We start from the raw sequence: 20,183 nt of genomic DNA, 5'->3' as shown, positions 1-20,183 counted from the left end.
GAGTGTGCAAGCTGCCACTCATGGCTCTGCGCAGCTGCCATGCTGGCAGGATGCGGCACAAGTCAAGACTCTGGTCTTGATTATGGGGAAGGTACGTAAGGAACAGGTCTACAAAATGCTGTTTCTGCTGCCAACAGAAAGCACCAGCTTTACTTGTTGCTCCCTGCCCCCTTTCACACTACCATTTTCTGCTGAAGAAGAGGCATCCGAACTCTGCCAACTTTCGCCCTGTGGGCCATACTTTGCCCATGCTAGTCCCATGAGTGAGACACCTTTGGTGAGATTATGCAGTGTGATCAACTTCTTGGAAAGGGGAATTTAGTCTTTTTAACCTTTTACTCCTTCTAACGGTTGGCTCCATTCTTTTTAAATCCCAAAATAACAACAACCATTCTCTGACACAAAGCCCTTATCAGGCTTTTGAAGAAAAATAAAATCAAACTAACCTGCTTACTTCAAAGTCACGCTCTCATAATTTTAGCTGGCACATCATGAACAAAATGGTCTAGAACTAACCTCAAACAGTCATCTGGAGAAAAACAACATATTTTCCCATGTCATCACCACTATAGCACATACTAACCACAACTATTCAGCCTGTCAATTTTCAGTTTACATTATGATAACTTTACCTAAAAGCATTTCGTGTTTCAAAAACAGCAAGTGCAACGCCAAGGAAAAATTTGCTGAACTGACAAGCACGGCAGTGCTGGTGTGAGGAATATTTCTTTCTGCAAAATGGGAAGCAGACTAAGAAGAGGTTTGACTGGGGACAGTGGACTTCTCAGAAATGCCCCAAAGCACTGCTTCTGGTTAGCTTAATACCACAGTCTCATCATGGTAGGTTGTGAAGAAGGAGGCTTACTTGGGACCTTGGGTCGTGAATCTTCCACAAAAATCTCCAAGAACTGTGATAAATGGGAAAAGGAGTACAGGAGTATTACTTTATTCGCATAACCATCTCCACTTCCCTATACAGGAAGTTTTTTTCACATTCACTGATCATTTAAGAGTGGTAAAAATGTAGAGAAAGGAATATATGAGAAGCACAAAAGCAATGCATTTTAAAAGGACTTTAGCAAATACACTTTTAGCCATGCAATCCCCATGATTCACAAGCAATCAGGCATTATACAGTCTTCATTTACTTTCTTCATGTTAAGTAGGACAAAGGCAAGCCTTTCATTAATGAAGCACTGTGGTTCAATTTTTATACTAAAATCCCCTCAACTTTGACAATCATGCACCCACACTCAGGCTTCACAAATATTCTCATGCTACAACGCTGCCTGTGTCATGACCCCAGAAACAAGTGAGAAGTCACTGCATCACCCTCCAGTGATCCAGGACAAGCAGAACACGAATGAGACTATAGGAAGTTCAGCTGGACGCTTAGGTAGGGACAGCAAAACAAGTAAAAAAAACCTTAAACGAAACCAAACGAAACCAAACGAAAAACCCTTGAGAAACCTATGAAAATACTTGTCAGCCCATGGCTTTACTGTCTTTTTTTCTAGTGATTTGCCCACAGTCAAGCCACAGCAGCAGCATTCAGGTTTCCATAATGAATTAACTGGTTGCTTTTGTGGGCTACAAGAGCAGTCTGAGCCACTTTGCTTTGACTGCACCTCCCTTGCCCATTGTCCTGAGCAGCACTGTGACTTCCTAAGATGCAGCTTAGACACAACAGGAAAGCTTTACTCTTGGGGAGGAAGTGGAAGGCATTTTCCCTTCTTGGTTTTGGTGGGAGAGATGATGAAGGTGACATGCTGTCCCTGAGAACAGCCGAATTCAGTACTAGCTGAACTTTAAATGAGCCTCCTTCAAAGAGCTGCTCTGAGGACAGACTTGCTCCCTCCTCCTCACTTTTTATGAATTAGGAAGGATATGTGTTCCTATGTGTCTTTTCTGGACAGGTCTTCTGCCTAGAAGAAAGATGGAAATAGCAAGAAAGAGGCATGAATGGGGAGAACGGGTAGGAGCCTTGCAACTGAGCTTGCATTTATTTCAAAAGTGAGTGGTTATCTGGCTGTGGTGTCCCACACCCAGGACATACAGTCTGAGACACAAGTTTGAGCAAATCTTCCATGATTTCACGATGAGTCTGAGATCGACTGCATCCAGTGTCCACAAAATACACAACTGCATTCCTCCATTGCTCTAACAGTGATTTATGTCAATGAATGTACTGCTGCTAACATGCACTGAGCTCTAACTCCAGATGTTAAAGCCATGCTCTGCACAAAGCTGGGACTGTGTGATGTCCTTCAATGCAAACAGGACAAACATGAGAATGAAACAAAAAGAATAATAAAGCATGAGCTATCAGACAAAAATTTGAAACTATTCTAGTCAAATTCTCTTTGATTCAAAGATGGGATTTTTGGCTAGAAATTAGTGGTGATCTTTATGGACTAGTTAGTCCATTCACTGCACAACAGCCCAGGGTCACATCTGCAAAATGACTACAAAGGTAGATTGATTTGGGAGCCAATGCACCTACTCTTCAAAATTTTCATTCTCCTCCATGCGCACATATACAGGCACATTATGACCTTTTTGGTTTGGAGAGACTTTTCATTACCATTTATGTATTCAAATACCTAGTCATAATGGGCTTTGACCAAAGCCTACAAACCTAATGCCATAGTAGTAATAATAACAAGTTTGATTTGAGTGATTCTTCATAAAACAGCAGAGAAGTACACATCACACAAGTATAAATAATCCCTGTTCAGAGACATGTCTTATCTTGACTTTCTGTACCGAAGGCCTAACCTAAACTCTATGAAGACAATAAAAAGACTCAGAGGCTTCAAAGCTGACTTTAGGCTACAGTATTTTTCCATGACTGATGCTTTCCAGTCATGTTCCTTCCCAGTCATGGCTTCTTCATTTCAAAGCAATTGAACTTTAAATCTACCTTAGCTAACAGCTGAAAACAACTGAGCTGAAGGTAGTTCAAGAGCTTTGGTCTTCATATAACTATCTTTGCAGAAGCCACAGAGCCTGCGGTCAGCTGGCTACTTGTTTACCTGCCCCTTCTTCGCAGACAAAGGATGCTTACTTAAATATTCCTTTTCTAAAAAAAAAAAAAAAAAATCAACTTGCAAAACGCTTCTCTCTTGCAAAGTATAAATGTGCTCTTCCGAGACACAAGATGAATATGATTGCTTTGAACTATCTTGGCTTTACCTGGGTACATAAATGAGACCTCTAACTGCTATGGCCATGTACCTCAGCACACCAGACACAGAGTAGTGCTAAAACTCAGGCTGCAACTCTTGCATATCTTCCACGTTTATTCTTTCAGCCTTGAGTATGTTTTCTTGGTTACTCAACTTTAAATCCATCTATCACGTATACAGAACTATTTAAAAACAACACTCAAGTGTACAAGATAAACATGTGCCCCCACTGAGTTATTGAACATGAGATAATAAATTTGCATCCCTGTGAGTATTACTACTACCATGTAGGTGCTGCCTTCAATGTACAAAGCAATACAAAACAAGACCGCTGTGCCAAGTAAGTGAGAGGCCCTGTGCAGAAAAAGGCCAGTGCTCTGGAGACACAAACAGAGCTGTGCAAGGCAAAAATTCAGCAGTCACTGAAAACAGGGCCTGCCAGACATTAAATGTGTATAATGAAGACCAAGAGAGAATTTCTTCATGAGAACAGGAAGGCTCTTCCCCTTGGGATAGATGGGGAGAAGCCACACAGTTATAAGGAAAGAAGGAAGCTCTAAATCTACATTTATTGCAGAAGTAAAATATGAGCACTGTGGAGAGAAAGAAGCACAAGAGCTCTGCCTAAGGTGTTAGGAAAGATTCAGAGCTCCTTGAGGCAAAGGAACCCAGCTCTGCACAACAGAGGAGTGAAAACATCCCAGGAACACGAGGAAGGCATGTTCAGAGCAGCCGGAAAAAAACCCACCACTACGATTTCGAAGAGCAAATTCAGTTGGAGCTCTTCTAGTAACATATCCATTCTACTGAAGAAGAGAATGCTGGACTCACGCTCCGCATCTTTGCCCTCCCTCTTTGTTCACTTACCTCTCCACCATCTTCCCTCTGGCATCCTCCAAGAGCCCAGCCTTGCCCCACATTCTGCTGTGCTGTCCTGGCACCTGGGCAAAGGCTGTCAAGACCTGCCGGACGCAGCAGTGGGGCTTCCTGTTGGCCACTGCCAAACAGATTTAGCAAGCGCAGAGCTTGGTCGTCTCTTCCCTTTTGGTGTCAGCACCAACTCATGCTTCTCACCTTCACTCCCTGCTGAGTTTAGCAACACAAAAAAACCTGTAGGAATTTTATTGCCTTTGAGACTTCTACTTCCTGACAGATTTTGTGGGAATTAGGATGGGAATGGGGACGGACAAACAGGCAGACACCACCACCACCACACACACCTCACTTCCTTGGAATCCAGGCTAAAAACACACAGGTTCTGGAGAAGAAATATTAATGAAAACATTTCATAATGCTTTACCGAGGAGTGATATCAATATTATTATCTCCATTTTATGGCTGCAGCACTGACTGGTCAGGACATGCCTCAAGTCACCCATCAGATAGCTTTTTCTTCTAGCTCTGCCACTACATCTCCTGATTGCAAGCCAGTGCCCTACCAGTGGAATCATCCCAAACCACTGGCTGCAAGAGAGGAAAAGGCTGCAGGAGTGAATATCTAAATGCTGGCTAGTCTCTTTGCAGACAGGAAGGAAAGAGAAGAATTTTAAAGGTATGATAGAAATCAAGAAATGTGATTCTTCTTCCAAATGGCAACACCTGCCTCTACCAAGTTCAGTGCACTAGGTGTTGTAGATGCATATCATGAAAAGGCAGCACAGGACAAGACTGACTGCAACCAGCATCCACTACAGAGATCATTGATTAAATTAAGAAACAAGCCAGAACCAAAAAAGAAACCCAAAGAAGTCTGAAGCATGAAGAAGGTGAGATCTTAACTCCAGCTTTCTGACTGAGCATCTTCTCAAACTCACGGGGGACCCACTATAAGAAACCCATAATGTTTCCACTGCACTTCAAATCTAGCTACGTTTAGCACTATTCAGCCAAACCTTACCAAGGCAAAATTTTTGCTACTTTTCTTTGTACCCTACGCATGTGAAAGCACAAAGTAATTGCTAAGAGGTCACAAATAGTTTACATGACTCCTTATTTATTAAAACAATACAATTTCCCTTATCTCAGGTTTCAAATTTTGCATATCAAAATTACTTCTTACCAAGGGAGGAACGTCCATATCATTATAAGCCAAATCTAAAAAAATCAGAAAATAAGATAGGAATTATTGATTTACTTTTTAATGCAAGAAATGGCATGCAAAAGCAGCGTGAACTGCCATTTTACTTCTGTAACTACATAATCTCCTCTGTAATTGCATAACTCTCCCTCTTTCTTATTGTTTTCATGTAAAGATCAAGGATACAATTTCTCCCTGTGCTCCACCATAAAACACAAGGCAAGTAATGAGCCCAGCAAGACCTGACCTCTGCCAGAAATCTCCTACCTACTGTCAGCCTGTTTGACATCATCAGGGCAGAAATGCCTCAGACTGGATACCACAAGCTCTCCCACACTGCTATTTACTACTCTTAAGACTGATTGTCCACACAGATAATTACATTTGTAGTGACAAACTGCCTGAGATCAAAGTTTCTGCAGTGTTTGTTTTAAGCTGCTGCGTAGCTACCACTACAAGTTATCACCTAGTAATGCAATGTCAAAAGAAGTACCATGTGGTGATGTCAGGACACAGCACTGTCCTCATTTTTAGACTTAGTTCATCAAGATATCAAATTATCCTTCCTGGTATGCCTTTGAACTACAGTAAAATAAATCGAGTGAAAGGGTGTTATCAGAAAGGAAAGACTCTCGTGAGTGCAGTGGTTCAATGCATGGGAATGGTTCTCCAAAGCAGTGCTCCTCTCACTCTGCTGCAAGCATCCGCTCTTATCAGGCAGGCAGGGTGGATGAGAGTCACATGTGGCATCTTCAATTGTCAAATATTGTTTAGATAAGACACTGGTCTGACTAAGAGCCATGAGAAAGCCTCCTACAGTCTCCGTTCCAGTAAGACAGTTTACAGACAAACAATCATCAATCTGCAACTCCTCATCCCCCACATCATCTTTGCCAAAACAAAAATGGAAAGGCAAAAACCCCACAGAACCAAAAAGAGATGCTTTAATATGACAAATCTTTTCTATACTCAATCACTTGGGTTTTCCAACACAATACAAGCACTGAGACTGAATTCACGTGAGAGCAATTTCAGTTTCAGCTACACTGATACCATACCAGCTTTGCACAACCACAATCAGATGGTTTGCTTTGCTTTTTGCAACATTGTGAAGTCCTGAAGGAACGTTTAAAAAGAAATGCCTTCACTGAGCTTAAATGCATTATGCCATAAGCCTTAAAATACCAACCATAACTCAATTAAGGACCATTTATCGCGCTTCATTTACTTTCCCAGAGAAGCAATCACCACTGCTTTCCATTGTTACCTTTAGCACTGGTCTCATAAGACAACAGGCTTTGTGTTGTCATGGCGGTTTCCCTCTTTGACCACAGATAAACACCATTTTCTACTGCTTCAAGGCTCCAGCCCTGACACACCAGACACTCTCAAGGGCCTGCACAGGTACATAAAAAGGCTCAGAGCTCAAGTTTGTAACTGAGAAAACAGCTCTTACAGTCCTGTGGGGGCCATGGGGTGCAAACACTGGGATTTGTTCCCTGCCACTCTCCAGAGTCCAGTGCTCTTTCATCTGCCACTCTCCACTTCCCACACCAAAGCAGTCGCTTCAGTGAAGCAAGCTTTTCTTGCTCTTTCAAACCATTTTATATACATAATGGGTACAGATCCGGGAGTGAACTGGAAACTGCCAGTCCCAACCTGATGAAGAAGCAACATTAAATCTTCAATTCCAACTGAGTTGTCCTGTTAATGTGTTCCTGACAAGATCTTATTAGGCAGCTTGAGTGAAACCAGTAACTAATAGTTGTGATTTAAAACTGGTGAAATACCTGCATCATGGTGAGAAATTATCTTATTGTTTTCATGCATGGTTTATACAAAACAGACTTCCTCTAGAAAATGCAGAGTACATCTCAGTCTGAATCCTGCCTGTCTTATACATGCTTCAAGGGTGCAGAGCCAGCACACAGCCCTTTGCAAGAACAAAACACATCCTTCTAGTACTAGACACACTGAGCCAGTGTTTACACACTGATGTGCTAATAGGCAGACTCGGGAATTCCAGAACACGAGATTTATATTTATTGCTATTTTACATTACCACAGAATGTGCCAAGTTTGGGCACTTTAAATTATGAGGACTGCTATTGCACATTCCCTTATCAGTCTTTCACACAACTGCGTTACTGAAGCATCCCAATAAGAATGTCTAAAATGTCTGCTATGTTTTAAAACAGCAAACTCTTCCTTTTCAGCACTGACCCAGCCGTTTCAGTCAACAAAGCCCTTTCTACTGTTTCAAAACACTTTCTACTCACTTAATGGTTGCAATCACACTGACTGTCTTGGAAACTGCTACTCCCCAAAATAATACAGTGCAGCTATTTATTCATGATAGTGGCTTGACGTGATATTTCAAGAACTACCATTTCTCAATATGGAATGAAACATGGACATCCATCTTTTGACAAAAGAACTAACTATCACACTTTAGGCTTCATGCACAGAACATTAATGCACCTTTTAAGTGAAGAAATCAGGAAACCGTGCAACTAAAACAAACAACTTGCCAAAAACAGCATACGTTTTTGCACTTGCTTTTACGTTGCCAGGCTCACTAAGATCAATGTATATATAGCTAGGCATGTGTGTATATACATATGCATTCATTCTCAAATGCATTTCTCAGGAAAGTGCCAGTCAGAGGAAGAACAGTCAGGAGTGTAAAAAGCCATTTCTACTATGAAGAGCAAAAATAGTTATATTTGTTATCACTTTGGGGTTGTCAGGGGGAAGGGAGGTTCTTCTAAAGTCTGTCTTCTGCAAGCTCAATCAATGTCTTAGAAGCAATACTTGATAGCAAACTTACTTACATTGCAATAGTACAGCTGGAATTGAATATTAAAACACCAAATTATGAAAGTCACCTATCTCTGCACTCATTTCATTCTGCAAGAATCACACTTGGGAAGAAACAAGAAGGGAGAGGTGGAGTAGCGAACGCACAGCTAATTAGTGAGGTTTCACAATCTAATTCACCCAGCCAACCCATTTTTCCGCCAGTCCTGCACACATAAATCTGTTGAAAAGCAGAAAGTCCAAGTTCTTCACACTTTTATTCTTCAATCTCACCATTTCTGATTGTCTGCCTGGGTACTTGTGCCCCCACACTACCCCGCACCCTTGGAGCTCCAGACCACCACCTCCAGAACCAGGGAAGTCATCCACATGCAACCAAATGAACAGAAGACACCAAGCAGCATGTGTTTTTCTGAGAACAAGGAGGACACTGGCAATTAGTTGTTCAAGATCTTCCCTAATGCTTTGTACCTTTGCTGTAGTCCTGCCAAGCCACCCAAGGCTGAGTGATTCTTAATAGCACATACAATAAAACACCAGGAAATACCTGTGCTGCAAGCAATATGGTACAGACTGGTGGGCTCGGGCTGAGCAGGCTCAGGCATTTATAGGGTACACTGCAGTGCAAGGCTGTACACAGACACACTTGTTTGACCCTCACCAGTGTCAAGCAGCACCCTGCTCACTATAATTAGCATAATCAGAGAAGATGTAAGGGGAGAAATAGGGTTAATTAGCCTGAGCAAAGCAGCTTGTCAGCTTGGGAATCTCTGCACGGGGCTCGGATGCACAAATAGATGTACCCACCGTGATGAGCCTTTCTTACTCCTTGCAGTCAGCAGGTATTTCATTATGCCCAAGAACTACTTACTGGTAAAGCAACATGTCTTGTCACCCAAGAGCAGGGTACGGCAATTCCTCAGTTCTTAATGCTGCTTTTTCTGAAGCAAAGAACTGCAGGAGTCTTACAGATCAACGAATGATGCTTTTTCCTATTGCATGTACTTAGGCAGCTACCTCAATAGCCGTCCCTTCCATAATCTTTTTTGAGAGAGGAGGATCCTGTTATGTTTGTCATGTATTTGTTTTTTATATTTCCTTGTATAGCATTCCAGGTAGTTGAAGAGAAAGAGAGGAAGAATGTGGTGCTAACAACAGCTTCACTACTTCACTGTACCTTTCCCATCTCAAAATACTCTCCAGATGGGAAGAGTTTATTTGTAAGTAGGAAAGCAGAAGGCTGACTGAAGAAAAGTGATAATTACATTAGAATAATAATAACAACAAGAAAACCCAGAGCTAATGAAGACCGCCTGTGCTTCATTTAATTTAAGAAGAGACTTCACCCTATAATGAAGACATATAAGGCTCTGCAGCTCACTCACCCTTTTTATGAATGTCATCAGGAGCAGCAGGACTGCTCACTAAGCCAAACCCTTTCAGTTGAACTGGTTTGACTGGTAAACGATAAAAGGAAGGAAGGAAGTGCTTTTACTCGTATATCCTTGATCACTCTGTAGGCTATCCCTCAGGCTGAATAAAGATTGTTATACAAACATTTTAATGGATCTAATAAAAGTAAAAAAATAATCCCGGTAATTTTTGCTGTGGATCTAATGGACATGTCTTAACTCAGAAATTAGTTAAGAGGACCTTCCTGCCTCAAACAGCAGCAGTACATGAACAGACTCAATGACAAAGAGACATAATTTTGCCTTTTCCCCTATAAGAAACTGACTCTTTAACATAAAGTTGCTAGCAGTGCATGTTTTTACAAGAAAATAAATATAATTCCTTTCAAAAAGTGCAAATCAGATCCTAAACATATTAGGATTCTGCAAATCAACTGTAAACATGAGAAGCGTTAGCTCCGCCAGTGCTCTGCCTGTTGCTCCACCACGAGTGTCAAACTCACTTCTACTTCACCAGAGGCTCATGTTACCTCAGGTGTCTTTTCGTGAACAGTTTGTATCAGAAATGCTAAAACAAGCTGTTGACAAGACAGGTATTATCTCCCAGAGAAACAAACTCTCAGCAGCTGAAGCCTTAAAGCACAATTTGCCTGCTGCCTCCATTGCGGACATCCCTCAGTTGCAAGAAATCTCTGCAGCTCTGGTAACAAATGTCCACCCATCAGGGAAGCCAAACCACATTTTCACCAGCTTCTTTGAACTGGCAAAGCTTTTGTAATGCTTTGGCAGGATTCTCTGCAGTTCATTTGTTGGAAGTGAGACAAAGGGAATTTATAAATCACCACCTCAATTCTGACTGAAGGTTGCCTGGCACAGAAACCCATGAATAACCTTCCTCTTTTCATCTAATCCAACCTTTACTCCCCAAACAGATCTCTTCTATTACTAGTGCATTAACTTGGTAATAACTTGCACAGGTGCAATAAACTTGATTTCCCATAGCATGAAGGATTTCTTCATTCTAACAGGTTCTCTGCTGGGAGGACCCATTAAAAATAAAACACTACAGCATCTCAGCTTCCCTTAGCCTGCCTCTAGTTCTCACACCTCAGTAGGGAAAGAAACTAAAAAAAAGCCTGCTGCTTTATCTTCTTCCTCTTGACCTTTGTGCCACCAGATGCCTCTGAAACATTAATCAGTGTCTGCAGCTGGAAACACCAATGCTGATTAACAACCAGAAACATAAAAACACCCTCAGAAGGAACATTGATAGCATCAATACTGCCAGTTTGACTAAGAGCATCTAATATTCCTTCCCAACATAAGCATCCAGGGTCAACATGCCTGGCAGGCTGCAAACAAATCTTGAATAAGTATGAATGAACTAGTGGTTCATAATAGTATTCTGCTCCAAAGGGCTTATGAGCCTTTTAAACCAACCTACCAGCAGCAGCAGCAGCCTTTCCTTTTGAATACACACTCCAAACAGAAAAGACCTCCCCTCTAGAAGAACTTAATTTGTATTCTCTTTCTGCTACTGCTGCCACCAACATTATCAGTTTGGAGAGAAGCATTGACAAGCTATTAGACACCATTAGAGTCATCATGGGCACAGCAAACTAGTCCACCAGTGTTGCTCAGTAACACAGCGGCACAATAAAGCTGCAGTGAAACAAAGGAGAGAGGCACAAGAGCAGCAGCAGAAATATTCTAATAGGCATGGCACATCTGTATTTTGGTCAGCTTCAGCCCAGACACAACTTGCAAATACTAGAGCAGTTTTACCACCGTGCTATCAATCTGTGAAGACTGGACTTGGTTCCCAATGCTTCTTCTTGTTTTCACTGGAAGTCTCTTGGACCAAGGAGTGCTGTAAGCAAGGACCTCAAGTTTCTCCAGCTGACATCGCAGAGTTAAAAATAAGAGCTGCCATAAGCTACACTGTTAACCTACAGGAGATGCTTTTCACTCAAGGACCACACTGCAACCACTTTGCTATTGTAATCATTAACAAATGTATTCACCTGCCTTGCTTGCTTCGTTTATTCGCTCCAATGCACTAGCACTGCCTGGACTACTCCAACAGCAAATCATGAAACAAAGCTGACAGCGAAAAGCTGGGGCAGCAGTTAAAGTGATTGCCAAAGAGAAATCTGTTTGCTCAGGCAAAAGCTGTTCTCAGTCCAAACATGGGAGTCATAATCCTACAGCCATTTGCTTGGAAGACAATGAAGGGAAGGCAGAACAGACTGGGAAACTACAGCTTGCCGCAGTAAGAGAAGAGAACAATCTTTGTGCCCATATTTCTTTGCTTTGCAGGGTAAGTTCTACAAAGCTGACAACCGGTAGCAACATGTAGTGGCCCCAGGCATCATGCCTGCCTATCAAAGACTTGGATTTTAGCCCTGGAGAAATTACAACTTCTCAGTTCTCTGGAAGCTATATTGGCCAAGAAGAAAGCAAGAGAGTAATGAATGACCTAACTAAAAATTATTTTAATACATGCATTGAATACTGCAAGCCATACACTTAGGGGTGCCTGGGGTGTGGGAAGTAGTGGGGAAGACATCTTGCGTTTGACAGGAACAGCATAGCCACAGATTACAAAAGCAACCAACTGAGGCTGCTCCAACAGCAGAGTCATCTACTGGAGTGGCAGGGGCTGGCACACTGAATGGAAAGTACAGATCTAGCAGATAAGCAATGGAGACAAAGGATGAGGAAGCTCAACAGTCCAGGCAGGGAAAGAAAGTGGGGGGGAGGGAGGGAAAAGACTGCATTCAGTTCTAGAGTCTTCAGCACAGGAAGGACATGGATCTGTTAGAGTGAATCCAAAGGAGGGCTATCACAGGGCTAGAGCACCTCATATGTGAGAATAGGCTAAGGAGTTGGGCTTTTTAGCCTAGAGAAGAAAAGGCTCTGGGGAGACCTTAGAGAAGCCTTCCACTACTGAAAGGAGGTCTAAAGGAACGCTGAAGAGGGGAGATTTAGATAAGAAATCAGGAAGAAGTTTTTTTCTGTGAGGTAGTGAGGCACTGGAACAGGTTGCCCAGAGAAGTTGTGGATGCCGCATCCCTGGAGGTGTTCAAGGCTAGCTTTGATCAACCTGGTCTAGTGGAAGGTGTCCCCAGCCCATACCACGGGGGTTGGAACTGGATGATCTTTAAGGTCAAGGAGCCAGCCTGCAGGAATGTGGAGAAGAGAGAGGTAAATCTGGGGAAGATGCATAGACGTGAATAAAAAGGTGTTTGACCCTGCAGAGGTCCCTGAGTGCCAGTGGCTTATAGCCTTACCACTGCAGAATCCTGTGCAGGACTCAAAGCCACCCTGGACACCACTCAAAGCCACCACTCTGCTGGGTGGCAGGGGCAAGCGGACACAGCCCAGCTCTCACACACTGTCTGCAGGTGCCCATACACTGACTGTATGGGGGATACCCCACCAACAAAAAGCTCAGTTGCTGCCTGCCACAAAGGCAGACTCACCCCATGCACGCTCCGAGGACAGTGGCTTCAGGGGCGGGAGAGGGGATGAGCCAACTCGACATGCAGAAACACCTACCGCCGCCCCTTTCCCTTCTGCACAGACACGGTAGCTCTGCTGTATTTCTGCTACGTCCATGCTAATCCAATGTTCAACAGTTAAAACAAACTGCCAAACCAAATGTGTGGAGTTACAGTCGGAGACTTTTTTTGAAGTGCTGAAAGAGATGCAAACTATTTCAGCTTCCCCTCCCAAATGTCAGCCTTGAGCCGTTCTTGTCTGGCCGGCAGAAGCATGTGACATGAAATAAAAGCCAGGAAATAAGACTTTCTGAATAAATATTTATTTGGTGAGAAATACTTCTGATTTTTGGCAGAGAATGTCAGAAACCTGAAGCCCTATGTATAGCATGCCTACAGAGTGCCATTTCTATTTAAAGGGAAGCTGCAGCTGTCTGTTGCTCTTAATGAAGAATAATGCCTGGGAATAAATTACTGCTGTTTCTGAGAGACATTTCTCAAATGACAGCAATTCTTCCCTTCTTCCCTTTCCTTATAAATACCAAGTGGCATGTACTGGGCAGTTGTTTGGAAGAAGAGACACACACAGCGCTCTCTTTTGTCGGCAGCCTGGTAATTTCCGGAGAAAAGCATGAAGTGGTTTAGCATACGAATACTAAAGTGTTTCAAAAGCAAAGGCGTTCAGAAACATTAAGGGTGTCTGTGTCAAAACTTTCCATCACTCTTTCAAGGTGTGCACTGCTCATCACTGTTCGAACAGACACTGGGCATCACGACACAAACCCAGCATTGAGGCTCAAAGTGTGGGAAATGCCTCCTTGCAGAAAACCGCTGCAAAAGGCTCACTAACATTCAATTTTCATAATTTGTATACACCTCCTCTTTGAGGGGCTGCCTCAGCGACAGCGCGGGCAGGCAGAGAAGGTGACGCTCTGGGAAAGGGTGTGCCCAGGCTGCCGCCAGCCTGGCCAGGCGGCTCAGGAAGCAGTACTGACATCAGCTCCAGGAGCTGTCACTCCCAGCCCCACCACAGGTCCAGGTGCCAGGAAAAACAGCCAGCAGCCAGAGGAGGAGTATGGATGAGATAGGACCAGGGTGAAGGGAGAAAGGAGGGCCAAAGAGCAAAGAAAAGAGGCAGTAGCTTAGAAATGGGATGGGACTGGGGGTAAGCCTTGCACAGCTGTAGTCCCCAAGGCCCTCTCCAGGGTCAGCCTTTATGGCAGCAGGTTCCCATGGATGGTGGGCAGGGAAAGCCTGTCAGAGCAAGGAGCAGTGGTGTTTACTATCCTGCCATCTGCAATTTGCTCAAAATAATAGCTATAGATACAAGATCAACTGAAGACATTTCAGTTATTGACACATACTGCTTTAGAGATTTATTTTTCATTTCCCACAAACAGTGCCAGAGGTTTTCACGTAAGTGCAAAAAAGTGAAGAAATTCCTGTGAGTGAGGAACATGAAGAGTTTATTCATTGCTTATGTCAGAATGTGTTTGTACTTGTGTGGCTAGTGCTCCAAAAAAGCTATGGCGCATGTTTTCAGGATGGGAAAAAAAAAAACCCCTCAGGATACCTAACTCCTACCAGAAAATTAGAAAACCGTATGCTGGAAGTCACAAGGTACCACCTGTGAGACCAAAGGAGCCTCACCTTGCTTTGTTTTTACTCCTCACTAAGTGAAATAAACGTTCGCCCTTAATGAATCCCCCTTATACCTCTTTTTCTCTCTGCAAAAGAGGAATATGGACTTGATTTGTACCAGCTTTGCTATTCCAGAAATGTGTTTCGTCCAAATGAGGAGAGCAGGAGAAAGGAAATGAGATATTTGGACTGTTTAGTAAACAGGCAGTTTCTAGGCGGATACAAGACACTGGTCTCAGTTTGCTGCTCCCTCTCCCTCCTCACACTCCCCTTCCTCTCAAATCTGCCTAGGTGGCAGGAGGAGGTGGAAGGGATGAGAACAGCTATCACTCACAGTGGGAAAGGTTGATCATTTTTCCGCACATCTTAACGTGACAACACCCTGTAAACAAACAGGGAAGAGACAAAAGTATTTTTCATTAAAGTCACTGTATGCTGGCATTTCCTTTCAGCAGAAACACCATCCCTCCTCATCTCTCATATTCTTGTCTCTCCAAGAGGATAAAGGAAAGAGTGGAGGAGAGAGGAGGAGCTTTGGCTGACTGCCTCCTCCATTGCAGCACTGTCCTCCAAGCAGAAGCCAGGTGACAAAATACACTCTCCAGGAACTTCTAAAGAGCTCTCCATCACCTACGAATGACTCCCTGAAAGAAACCAGTTCTGGATACCAGGGTGAAAGCCATTCTCAAGAGCACTTTCTTTCCATCTGTATCTGGTGAGAAGAGTGCTGCTCTTTCTGTACAAACTCGAGACTCGTGAGCGTAACTTGGTGTTTTGGCACTGCAATAGTAGACTACCATGCTGCATTTCAAGTGGGCTTGTTTTAAACCATTTAGGACAGGGCAGAATCTAATAATAACACCAAAAGCATCTTTGACAGATAATTCATCCCCTGGCTCATGGCTAATGATTGCTGCCTTCTCTTGTGCAGTTTATCTGGCTGATCTGGCATACCGCATACCTTAAGAGGACCCAGGTAATGCTCTCCTCGGCATGAGATGCTGCTGCTTTTGCAATTAGTGGAGGGTAATTGCAACTTCTTGAATAAACATTGCCTGTTATCCAAATAGCTTTGCACACTAAGACAGTTGTTGTTGTTGTTGTTGTTGTTATTGTTATTCAAGACTGCTCTCCTCTGCTTTAGGATTTCAGCATGCAAAGTAAGCCCTTGTGGTTTCACAGAAGTCTTTCAAAGTGTGGGAATATGCTGATACGGCCACCTCTGCTTGGATACACGGACAGTGAGAAGCTCCAAGTCTCAGAGGCCCCTTTTCCATCTTAATGAGTTACTAGCTTGACAGCTTAGTGGTACTAGTAACTTACAACTCCAAATGTTAGCTTTGTTAACTATTTTACTGTAGGTCGAAATATGCAGGAAAGGGGAGAGAGGATGAAGACTTTTTCCATGTCTTCTCGAGCATTTACCTTGCATGTGGCTCTTGGGAAAGCAGCAACACTTAGATTCTGTCTCAGTTTGCTTCCCAAAGCCTGAATCCAAAGGGAAAAGTGGAGCGAAGGAGGGCATCCAGCTTTCAGGATGGCATGCCAAGCAGTCAGAAAATGTATTTATATTTACTACATCTATGGAAAGAGCAAAAACTAATTTGCTCAAACTTGAAGAATCTGCAGCTATTTTATCACTACTAATATCTTGAAGGACAACTGCATGCTTTGGGCATAAGGATTTAAACACTAACTTACCTAATTTTGAAATTTTCAAGATTCCTTCTTAAGACAAAAATGAGGATTATTCTCCAACCTGGCAGGCATAGAATTGTTGTTTTCCTCTCTTTGTGAGGATGTTCACATTTGATCTGTACATTTGCCCAGAAAAGCAGTGGGCTTCTTGAGAAAAACAATTAGGATAAAAACATTTATGCCTTCTCTTTAGCTGTGCCTTACGGGAACAGTTTCTTTCATTAAATGCCACAGCTGGATCAGGGTCTTAGTTGTCTGTCTTTCCTTCTGAAAGGTATGCTATTCCTATTCCCATGAACACAGATCTCCAAGAGAAGCATTTATATTGAACATATTCATACTAATATAATGAACTGATCAAAGCAATAGGAGCTTGGAACACCAGGTGCAAATAACCACATCTGCATTCCTCTAATTTGAAAGTGGCCAAATAATTACAACCATTGTATAAGCATGAACTCTTGAATCTGAACCTGTAGATTCCTGAACTATTATCCACAATATTTTTCATTCCAGTTAGGCTACGCAGGCACAAGGCCTTCAAATGCAGGCTTATATATTTATCGGAAAAGCACCAGCAATATGTTAAATAATTGTAGCAGTCTCAGGGGAAAGAAACCCAGCATCTTTCCTTATTCTGCTCTTTAAGGCATCACAAGAGAAAAAAAGAGAGGGAGAGAAATTCAAGTCTGGCTTTGCAACCCGACCTGAACACACCCACGTTTGGTTTCAGCAGAGCGAAAAGATGCTCAGTACATCACAGGGATGGGAGCAAACACTACAGTGCAGATATCACCCCCCAAAAGACAGAATTGCAAGTACATGCTGTTGCTGCTAGGAACTCACAACATTCACTATGTTCTTCTTTGGGGAATTCTGGATTATCCTTCAGAATGAAGACTTTTCAGAAGCTGCTGGATTGCCCACAGGTCCGCACTGGCTTTCCTCGTTCAAATAAAGTAAGATAGAGCTGTAAAAGAAAAGCAAAACAAAGTAAGAAAGGAAAGCAAGGAATAAAAGGAGGAAACCCCATGCAGCTGTTTAGAAAATGAACAACTGATTCCCACATCTCCTTGAAGCAAATGCATTTTTAATGAGCTCCCAAGATGAAGATTTCAGTACAAAGTGAGTGTACGTCAAACACTGATCTAGGATAGGAAGAGTCATTTGCTCTGTATTTCTTATCATCAACAATTAAAATCCAGTTCATAGTTGCTGAGGCAGATGAATAATTAAAATACTTCTTGGATACTTCTGTTGCCGTAACAAGATAAGAAAAAATTACTTGGGGTTCTTGTTTTAAAGTGCCTGAAAAGAAAGCCCACAGTGTGCAGAGATCTCCACACAGGAAGATTTTTGTTCTCAACAAACTCCTCTAAGCGGATGCAAACACTTCTCTGTTTCTGTGGCTATCTGTAATATTGCAACAGAGGAGTACTGAAATCAAAAGCGCACACACTTGCTACTTCTCGGTAGGAAATACTTTTCACATCCAAAGTTCTCTCATACTCATTTTTTATGACAGAATTTCCTTGTGGACAAATTAATCATTTTTTTTACTTACTGTACAAGGTATCAGACTATCCTCAGGCTTTTTACTGGGGTCTGGGAAAACTGCTGTGCTACATTGTTATGTGAACCCCACACAGAATACTTAAAATAGAGTGTGCATTTCCACAGGGCCCAAAGTGAATACTTCGTCCTTCAGCTGGGTTTCCACGGTCTACTTGTCGTTCCTAAATTTTAAGTTTCACTTTGTGCCACAAACCTTTCCTATCTCCTGGATGTAAGGCTCCTCAAATATTTCCCATGTAATTTCAGGATTTGTGCATGCAGGCCCCATCTTATCAGCACTATGGCGGAATCCATGCCCCCAAAACAAAAACAGGTACAGGACGGAAGCCCACACCTGAGACGAGTGAAGCTCTCTTTACTTTCAGTGAAGGAAACCAGCAATCTAGAAAATGATTAATTTGACCTATCGTAAGCATCCGCTCTAGGACAGAATGAATCACTCTCTAGAAAGTTCTGCTTCTCTCCCACCATAAAATGAGTCTAGACACTGAGCTCAGACTAGGTGGCTACAGATGAATGCAGATGAATCTCACTCTACATAAAAGCAGGAAACAAGTCAGACAGATGGACAAGAGCAGTTCACAGGTGAAGAGCAGAGGGAAGGCACCACAATGATAGTAGGTAGATGAAACTACGCAAAAAAGTTTATAGCCCTGAGATAGTCTGTTTTAGTTGAGTGTACAAAGTAACAAGTACAAGATCCTCCAAAACCCAAACCAATATTTCCCAGCTGATCCAGCTTTGGTGTAAGACAACTACCGTGTTTACTAGCTAAGGCTAAGCCCTCACAGAGCAGCATCCATGAATGTCTGCCATCTTCAGCTGGTTGCAACTCTCTATAGTGCACTGTCAATGATGATGATGATCAGCCTCTGTAATACACATCTATGTCCAATGGATTGTAGCATTGCAAGACAGCTGCTACAGAAGCCTTTTTGGTTTAAGAAACTCGTGAGTTGGAAGTACAGCTCCTATGTGACAGAGGCACTGCAACCTGAAAATTCTTCAGATACCCGGGCCTTGGCTAAACTTCCGGGACTTCGGTCGACAGCTTCTCTCCTCTACTAAAATGGGACTCTGCTGCTCATATGACAGAGAAGCATACTCAGACATAATCCCACATACTTTTTAACTTTAGAATACAGACCAAAAGAAGGACAACCCCAAACCCTGTTTAAGCCAATCCTCAACATTTTGTTTAACTCAAACCAATTTATTTTCAAGATGTTTATTTTTTTAAACAAGGTGAAACTCAAGATTGAAAAAAACTCTCAAATTACTCATAATATTTTGCTTCTAGGTGTTTAAATGCAACATTTTGGCATTTTCAGAATTACTACTTCTGCTTTTTTTCCCAATAATTTGGCAATCAAAAAACCTAAAAAATTTATTTTTAAATCTCCATGACTTCCCTCCAAAATTCCCCCAACAATTCTCTCTTCTCTTTCAACATTCAGTGAGACCTGAAAATGTACTCCAAAAGACTACAACAAAATAGTTGATATTTCTGCCAAAATCAGATGACTTCCATTTATTTTTAGTAGGACCAGGGAAGTTTACTACATGTGCAACTTGTCTCCTGTACCAGATTTTGCAGCTTCTGCTCCTGCTCTGGGCCTCCCTGGAGTGCGAACTGCATGTTTTCTCAATTTTTATGACAGAATTTCCTTGTGGACAAACTCTTCATTTTTTTTACCTACTTCACAAGGTATCAGGCATAACACTGGGCTGAAACCCCACCCACACTTGAAGACTTTCCATTAGCTTCAACCAGTGGGACTAGGATTTTTATTCTCTTCAGGTTGAACAAGGCTCTCACCTTATACTGGAGCTCCAATCACTGAAAGAGGAGCAGTGTTGTGTGCTTACTATGCAGTTATCTTGCTGGAATTTGACTTGCAGATCCATGCAAGCACTTGGACACAGGAACAAGTCACAAGGTGACATGAAGCAAGGTAGCCTCCCCCTCATTATCATAGGGTGCATTTGCACAACGCATACAGCCAGTTATTATGGAGCAGACATTGCACTGTCAATTCACAAGCTAGTTTAATCTGCTACAACTTGTTCACTCGACCTTACCCATAGGCACTCCTTTCTGCAAGGGACAAGGCAGGCCTGCCTGCATATATTTCCAGACATTTTTATGGTTAAGATTTAAAGACAGCATGGCACAAGCTTCAGGACATCAAGAGAAATACCCTACTTCTTGAAGCACAATCCTCACCTGAAGAGCAAAGCACTCATTTCCTAACTGGAACGACCTTTT

At 42.5% G+C, this 20,183-nt stretch overlaps 1 protein-coding gene across 16 annotated transcripts in view; it reads right to left on the bottom strand.

Moving 5' to 3' along the window:
• Nucleotides 1-20,183, bottom strand: part of ATXN1 (ataxin 1) — a 282,081-nt gene that overhangs the window by 76,483 nt on the left and 185,415 nt on the right. For 15 of the 16 annotated variants that reach the window (XM_054058377.1, XM_054058391.1, XM_054058379.1 and 12 more), the window contains one exon: nucleotides 17,186-17,309. The gene's annotated coding sequence lies outside the window, so the exon portion shown is untranslated. Of the gene's footprint in view, nucleotides 1-17,161; nucleotides 17,310-20,183 lie in introns of all 16 variants that reach the window. The other variant, XM_054058388.1, reaches the window with a different exon arrangement.

This window comes from Cuculus canorus, chromosome 2, assembly GCF_017976375.1.
Source record: "Cuculus canorus isolate bCucCan1 chromosome 2, bCucCan1.pri, whole genome shotgun sequence".
In the NCBI taxonomy this organism is placed as follows: Eukaryota; Metazoa; Chordata; class Aves; order Cuculiformes; family Cuculidae; genus Cuculus; species Cuculus canorus.
The sequence above is the reverse complement of the archived record's forward strand: the minus strand, read 5'-3'. Positions and strand labels throughout refer to the sequence as shown.